The sequence below is a fragment of the Ammospiza caudacuta genome, chromosome 30, assembly GCF_027887145.1.
Source record: "Ammospiza caudacuta isolate bAmmCau1 chromosome 30, bAmmCau1.pri, whole genome shotgun sequence".
In the NCBI taxonomy this organism is placed as follows: Eukaryota; Metazoa; Chordata; class Aves; order Passeriformes; family Passerellidae; genus Ammospiza; species Ammospiza caudacuta.
In genome coordinates, this window is record NC_080622.1 from 720,617 (window position 1) to 727,690 (window position 7,074).

A 7,074-nucleotide genomic window follows, 5' to 3' on the forward strand; every position below is an offset into this window, starting at 1 on the left:
GTCAGCGCTGCCCCAGCAGTGCCCATGGCCTGTCCCTGCTGCAGCCCCGGCACTGCCACCCCCAGGGCTGTGCCCAGCCCTGAGAGCACTCAGGCCCTGCAGCAACACCAGGGCCACCAGGGCAGCGGGGCAGGGCCAGGGCAGCAGCACTGGCAACACCAAGTGCTGCTGCTGTTGGGCACAGGTGCTGGGCCAGCACTGATCTGCCCCCAGCTCTGCATACAGACATTGCTGCTGCAGCTTCAGAGAGGGCAACAAGAGGGGGAACTCTGGTTAAAACTTTGCTGGGAGATCCTTTATTTCCTTTAAAGCCACAAAGAGCGCAGTCCCTCATTGAGAAAGTCTGTGGCCACAGGAGAGGTGGAGGGAAGCAAAATGAGAAATGGCACAAAAAATGAGATATTTTTGTGGAGAAGATGAAGAAACTAAAACACAGAAAAAAACTTTCAAAATGAAAAAAACAAGAATTCACAAAGATAACTTCTATTACAAGTGATTTGTAGAAATTGGCCAGCAGTTTAATGTTTCTGATACCATCCAATCATCAGTCTCCTCACTGCAACCTTGAGCTCCTGGTTCCTCAGGCTGTAGATGAGGGGGTTAAGGGCTGGAGGCACCACTGAGTAAAGAACTGACAGGGCCAGATCCAGGGATGGGAAGGAGATAGAGGGAGGCTTCAGGTAGGCAAACACTGCTGTGCTGATGAACAGAGAGACGACAGCCAGGTGAGGGAGGCAGGTGGAAAAGGCTTTGTGCTGTCCCTGCTCAGAGGGGATCCTCAGCACAGCCCTGAAGATCTGCCCATACGAGAAAACAATGAACACAAAACAGCCAAATGCTAAACAGGCACTGACAGCAATGAGGCAAAGTTCCCTGAGGTTGGAGTGGGAGCAGGAGAGCTTGAGGATCTGGGGGATTTCACAAAAGAACTGGTCCAGGGCATTGCCATGGCACAGGGGCAGGGAAAATGTATTGGCTGTGTGCAGCAGTGAATAGAGAAAGGCACTGGCCCAGGCAGCTGCTGCCATGTGGGCACAAGCTCTGCTGCCCAGGAGGGTCCCGTAGTTTCTACGTGTCCATCTGCAGGGGTTTGCAGATGGACACGTAGCGGTCATAGCACATGATGGTCAAAAGGGAAAGCTCTGCTACAATAAAGAAGAGAAAGAAAAAGACCTGTGTAGCACATCCTGAGTAGGAGATGTTGCTGGTGTCCCAGAGGGAATTGTGCATGGCTTTGGGGACAGTGGTGCAGATGGAGCCCAGGTCGCTGAGGGCCAGGTTGAGCAGGAAGAAGAACATGGGTGTGTGGAGGTGGTGGCCGCAGGCTACGGCGCTGATGATGAGGCCGTTGCCCAGGAGGGCAGCCAGGGAGATGCCCAGCAAGATGCAGAAGTGCAGGAGCTGCAGCTGCCGCGTGTCTGCCAGTGCCAGCAGGAGGAAGTGACTGATGGAGCTGCTGTTGGACATTTGCAATGTCTTGGCATGGAGATCTGTAAGAAAATTAATCATGGAATAGCTGGGTTTGGACCTCAAATATCCCAGCACAGCTTGAGGGAACTTTCCCCTCACTGCCTGCCCAGGCCTCTGCTGCCTGGAACTGTCCTGCCAGCAGCTGCTTCCCTGTGCCCAGGGCTGGGCCCTGCCAGTGCTGCCAGAGCCCAGCCCAGCCCTGGGGGCTCAGCTCTGCCCTGCAGACCCCTCCCAGCTCTGGCACTGCCCAGGGACAGTGCTCTGGCTCTGCAGGCTCTGATGTCAAAGTCAGAGCAACCCTGAGGAGGCTGGAAAAGCAACAAAGATGCCGCCCTCTGAGGGGCCCTGTGCTGATTTCTGTCACTGCCTGGTTTATTCAGGTCTATAGGTTTTTTTTTTTTATTTATTCTTCACCTGAACTGAGAGATGAATATCTATATGCAATTTCCCATTCAGGCAAAACAGAGCAGTAGAATAAAAAACCAGGATTTTCCCATTTATGAAACCCCTGCCTATCTCTGCTCCCTGTATGATCTACTTGGAAATGTTCTGCAGTTAAATGCCATGCTGGGAGCAGTCCTGAACAATGCAACATCCGCACCACACAACGAGAACACTTCTGAGCCTTACCAGCTGTCTCCTCCCACCCAGATCTTGTCCCCCAGTGCTGGGAGCAGCTGCCAGGGCTGGCTGAGAGCTGTCCCTGGCAGGCAGCAGAGTCCCTGCCCCAGCACAGCACCCTGGGCTGCAGGACCCTGCTCTGCAGGACAGCCCTGGGCACTCCTGGCTGATCTGCCCAAGAGACAATCAGAGAATGTACTCACAGGGTCTGTAGGCATTGGGATGTTCCAGCTGTAGGAGATCACTCCAGGAGCTGCAGCTGCATTGTCCTGCAGCCAGAGGTTCCTGTGCCAAGGGTTGGCAGTGATTCTGCCCCAGGCACTTCTCAGCACCTTCCCAGCCCTGACTGAGTGAAACTCTCTGTGCCTCTGTGCTGTGCCCGGGGTGGCTGCAGGCAGTGCCCCAGCCCTGCTGGGCTGGCAGAAGAGCTGCTCATCAAGAGAAATGTGCTTTTGAATCTTTGCTTGGCTACCGGGAGCTGCCTCTGTGCCAGGTGCCCAGCCCATCTCATCAGCACAGACACAGCACAAGGACTTTAATGAGCCTCTGGGGCTTTGTGCTAAGGCCTGAACATCAGTCCCTGAGAGGGAGCTGAAGAAACCTCTCCAGAACTCCAAGTCAGAATCCAACTCCAAAGTTTCTTGGACTTTTAATGGGTCCCACTGAGGGACACCACTGAGGGACACCACTGAGAAAGTGTCCCCAGGCCCCAGGCAGAGCAGAGAACTGGAGGCAGTGATGACAGGTGGGGACAAAGAGAAGCCAAGTCTTGGTGCTCTGGGCCACAGCAGGGTCTGTGCCACCAAGGGCTGTGAGGAGACACCTTGTCCTGAGGCACTGGAGCCTCCTGGCACAGCCCCATCCAGGCTGGGCACTGTCAGCCCCTTGTCCTGCCCTCAGCATCACCCCCTAGCCCACACCCCAGGGGCCTCAAGGATCTGCTGGAAGGAGTCCCTGGGGAGCCTTGGTCAGGAATGGCCCTGGGGGCTCCTTCATGCTCCCTGCAGGGACTGCAGGTTTTTCAAAGGACTTTGGGTTTTGCTTTTGCCTTGGAGTCTCTGAGAGGTTTGTGTAATCATGGCCTCCAATTATCTGCTTTAATTAGTCCCTGGAGAGGCTTTGTCAGTAACAACACTTAGTGGGGCTCATTAATGCTTCAAGGTACTTCAGTTATTTTTGGTACTTGGTGTGAAGAAAGCGAAGGGAGATGACCCATCCTCTGATCAGCATCGAACTCCAATTTATTGATCCACCAGGCACATTTTATAACAGTGTTAATTAAGCTCATACATATTGCAAAACCCGAGCTCATCATAGGCTACAGATTAAACACTAATCCCTCCTTTTGTTTTCAATACCTGTAGTTTGTTATTGAAACCAAGATTTGCTTTCTCACCCTGATATGAATGGTTCTCAAGGCATCCCTGTCTGCCACTTTTACTTTCCCAAAACAGCCAAGGACGGAATGTTTACCTGTTATGAAAAAACAGCCTGAGAACCCTGCTGTTTATAAAAATGTGCCTGAGAACTTTGTTGTTTACAGAAACAGGCTGTGAGAATTTGCTCCTCACAGCTGCCTTTTACTTTTCCATCAGTTGTATATGATTATGGCATGTCTGAACAAAACTCTATAAGCCATTTCTGAGCAAAATTCTCCAACAAATTTCCCCTTTTTATTTTTATGGAGGTTAGTCTGCTAGGGTTTTTCTATTATTCTACTGACCATATCTTGAACACAATCAAAAGCACAAGGCAAAACAAGCAAAAGCATTTAAAAGCACACTCAGTATCTCTATAAGGTTCCCCAGCCACAGTCCGAGCAATGGTTTTTACCCCAAAGGGTTAAAACCACCCCCAACTGAACCATAATGTCCTCCCTTATCAGGCATTGCAAGGTAGGTGGTAATTGGACTAAGAAAAGAAGGCTGTTAGTTTTTGTCATTCATGGGAACCCGGAGAGGAGGCGAACAGCTAGGGCTAATAATGCTGGAATCAACCCCAGTGTCCAACAAGCTTGAAAATTATCCTTCTGCCCTTGAAATTCCACGTCCACCCTTTTCTTGGGTTTCTCAGAAAAGTTCAAAGTCAGTAAGGTAAGTCCTCCGGTGGATTCAAAGCCATTTCCCCCTCTCTTGTCCTTTTACAGTCTGTAATCCCTTAGTCATTTGGCTCAAATGAAGTGGGAGAAAAAGGGGTATATGCCATCACCATATGGTCCATATCAATGATGCCAGGCAAAACAAATAGTCCCAACAAATGCAGATCATAAAATAAACATTTAGCATAAATCCATCTAACATCACTCAAACCCAACAGCACCCAAACTTAAAGCACTTAAAATATTTAAACTTAACAGAACTCAACATCACCCAAACTTAACTTTAACAGAACTTAACTGACTTTAAATTCTACATAACTTAAACCAAATATAATTTGATCTGAACAGAATCTAACTTCACTTAAACTTAATAATACCTTATAGATAATTTAACTTAAGCTACTTAATAACAAATTAAACTTACTATAAAAATAGAATATAGCATTTACTATAACTTACTTACAGGCCTGATTCTAAAATACTAAGCTAAAACAACTTTTTTCACGTGTTTGCTGCAGCATTTATACCAAAAAGCACACTCATAACATCTCACTCATACAATCACTCCAACATCTTTAACATTTTTAAATTTTTCAAAGTACAGTTTTGGAGTCTGATGTTCTACCGACTGAGTTATTTGGGCTTCTGATATCTAAAGTCTCTGTTAATACAGGTGATTTTAAGACAGCATAACGAATGCTGAGCCAAATCGGCCGAAATTTGACCCACGCATTCACTGCTGATTTCTGTTTCACAGTCTCTGCTAGGAAGAACAAAAAGTCCCTCCAACCCAGGTGAGAGACGTCCCAACAGCAATGGTCTCTGGTGTCGCTTGTTCACCATCACTGGTCTCTTAATTGCAGTAGGGATCTTTTCTTTTTGTTGACAAGAATCACATTTATTGCGGCTGTTAGGTCTAAAACCGAAGATTTTTGCCAGCCGCGGGACGGAGGGAGAAACACCGGCGCTGGAAAAGCACTCCAATCCCGCGGCGCGTGTGTCGGAGCGGGCGAACATCCCCGCACTGGGCTCTTTGTTTTGCAAAACTCGCCGGCAGGCTGACTCACTGTGTGCACTGCACCCGTGGCTCCCCCCGCAGCGGCGTGGGTCGCTCCCCCTGCGGCGGCTCGGCTCCCGCCGCTGCAGCGCAGCATTTCAGGCGGTCGCTCGCCGCGGCTGCTCTCCATGGCGCAGCGCCCACGCCGAGTTCGGAGCGGCACAGCCCCGCAGATGCCCCGAGCTGCGGCTGCTGCCTTGCACTCAGAGACATGCTGAAGCAGTCTATTGTGCACTACCCGCCATAGCTTACTTAACTTCTTGGCAGTTTTATCACTCTCTAAAGTAGCCTCCCATAATAAATCACCGAATTCACGCCACTCTGTTAACTCGTAAACCCTATGGGGGTTAATAAAAACTCCCCTAGCATAGCGGTAAGTCCAAAGTCCTTGTAAATCCTTTTGCAAATCTACCCCCTTAACCTGCCTTTTTTGTAAATATGCTGTTGTGGTGTGCTGTAATGTCCCATTTTAGACTTCCAGGTCACTTCCCCAGGTGTGCCTATACCTCTCTCCCTTCCCCCTTGCCCCCATGCTGAGTGAGTCCTGTCAGTCAGGCTTAACATTCCAGCAAGGCGTCGTGTGGTTGGTCAAGTTCAAAGGATGCCCCTCAGGCCCAGGGGTCATTGGCCTGTCTGGGTGTCATCTTCCTCTGAGACCCTGCCCCTCTCACCTGGTTGGTGGCTCACCTGTACCTCCCCTCCCCCTGTCCCTGAGCTTAAAAAGATGAATCAGACCATGCGGCCGGGATTCTGTTGGAGCAGTTGCCCACATTCAGACCTCTGTAACCATGGAATAAACCTCTGGACATTAAACCCTCCAGCAGAATCCTCTCCTTTTTCTCTTCACCATCGCCTGAAATCTTTCTCCTGAGGTAAACGGAGTTCCTAACAAGCCTGTTGTTCAGTGCCCGGCTGCAATCTCCAGCAAGCCAAGGTATCTCTGGGGTGATACACCGCAGTTGGTGCCTTTGGCCCAGCAGCAAGGGTCAGACTGGCCCAGGCACAATCTAACTGGTAATATTGGGATTCATATTCCAATAATATGCTGCTTGCCTTTCCATACCTAAAATCGTCAGCGCTGATTGCAGCCTCTTCAAGGCCCGTGCAGCATGTATCAGTCGGGCTCGCCTGTATGACCCTCAAGGCATGACGCATATCAGCTTCTTTTTTATCCCTTTTGTCGCGTTTACTGCCGTCCCACTGCTAGGACCTGACCTGTTTCTTCGCTCCTTCGTTGTGCATTGCCGTATCACGATCAGGTGTCACCATTTGTAGAAAGCGAAGGGAGACGACCCATCCTCTGATCAGCATCGAACTCCAATTTATTGATCCACCAGGCACATTTTATAACAGTGTTAATTAAGCTCATACATATTGCAAAACCCGAGCTCATCATAGGCTACAGATTAAACACTAATCCCTCCTTTTGTTTTCAATGCCTGTAGTTTGTTATTGAAACCAAGATTTGCTTTCTCACCCTGATATGAATGGTTCTCAAGGCATCCCTGTCTGCCACTTTTACTTTCCCAAAACAGCCAAGGACAGAGAAAAACAGCCTGAGAACCCTGCTGTTTATAAAAATGTGCCTGAGAACTTTGTTGTTTACAGAAACAGGCTGTGAGAATTTGCTCCTCACAGCTGCCTTTTACTTTTCCATCAGTTGTATATGATTATGGCATGTCTGAACAAAACTCTATAAGCCATTTCTGAGCAAAATTCTCCAACATTGGTGTTTCTGTTTTGATAAAGACTCTATTAGATTTTTGTGCAATCATGATCCCAATTATCTTCTTTAATGAGTCCCTGGAGAGCTTTGTACTGACACTCA

At 49.1% G+C, this 7,074-nt stretch overlaps 1 pseudogene; it reads right to left on the minus strand.

Annotated features, from left to right (window-relative positions):
• Nucleotides 1–518: 518 nt before the first annotated feature.
• Nucleotides 519–5,459, minus strand: LOC131569313 (olfactory receptor 14A16-like; annotated as a pseudogene).
• Between the last annotated feature and the right edge of the window lie 1,615 nt (nucleotides 5,460–7,074).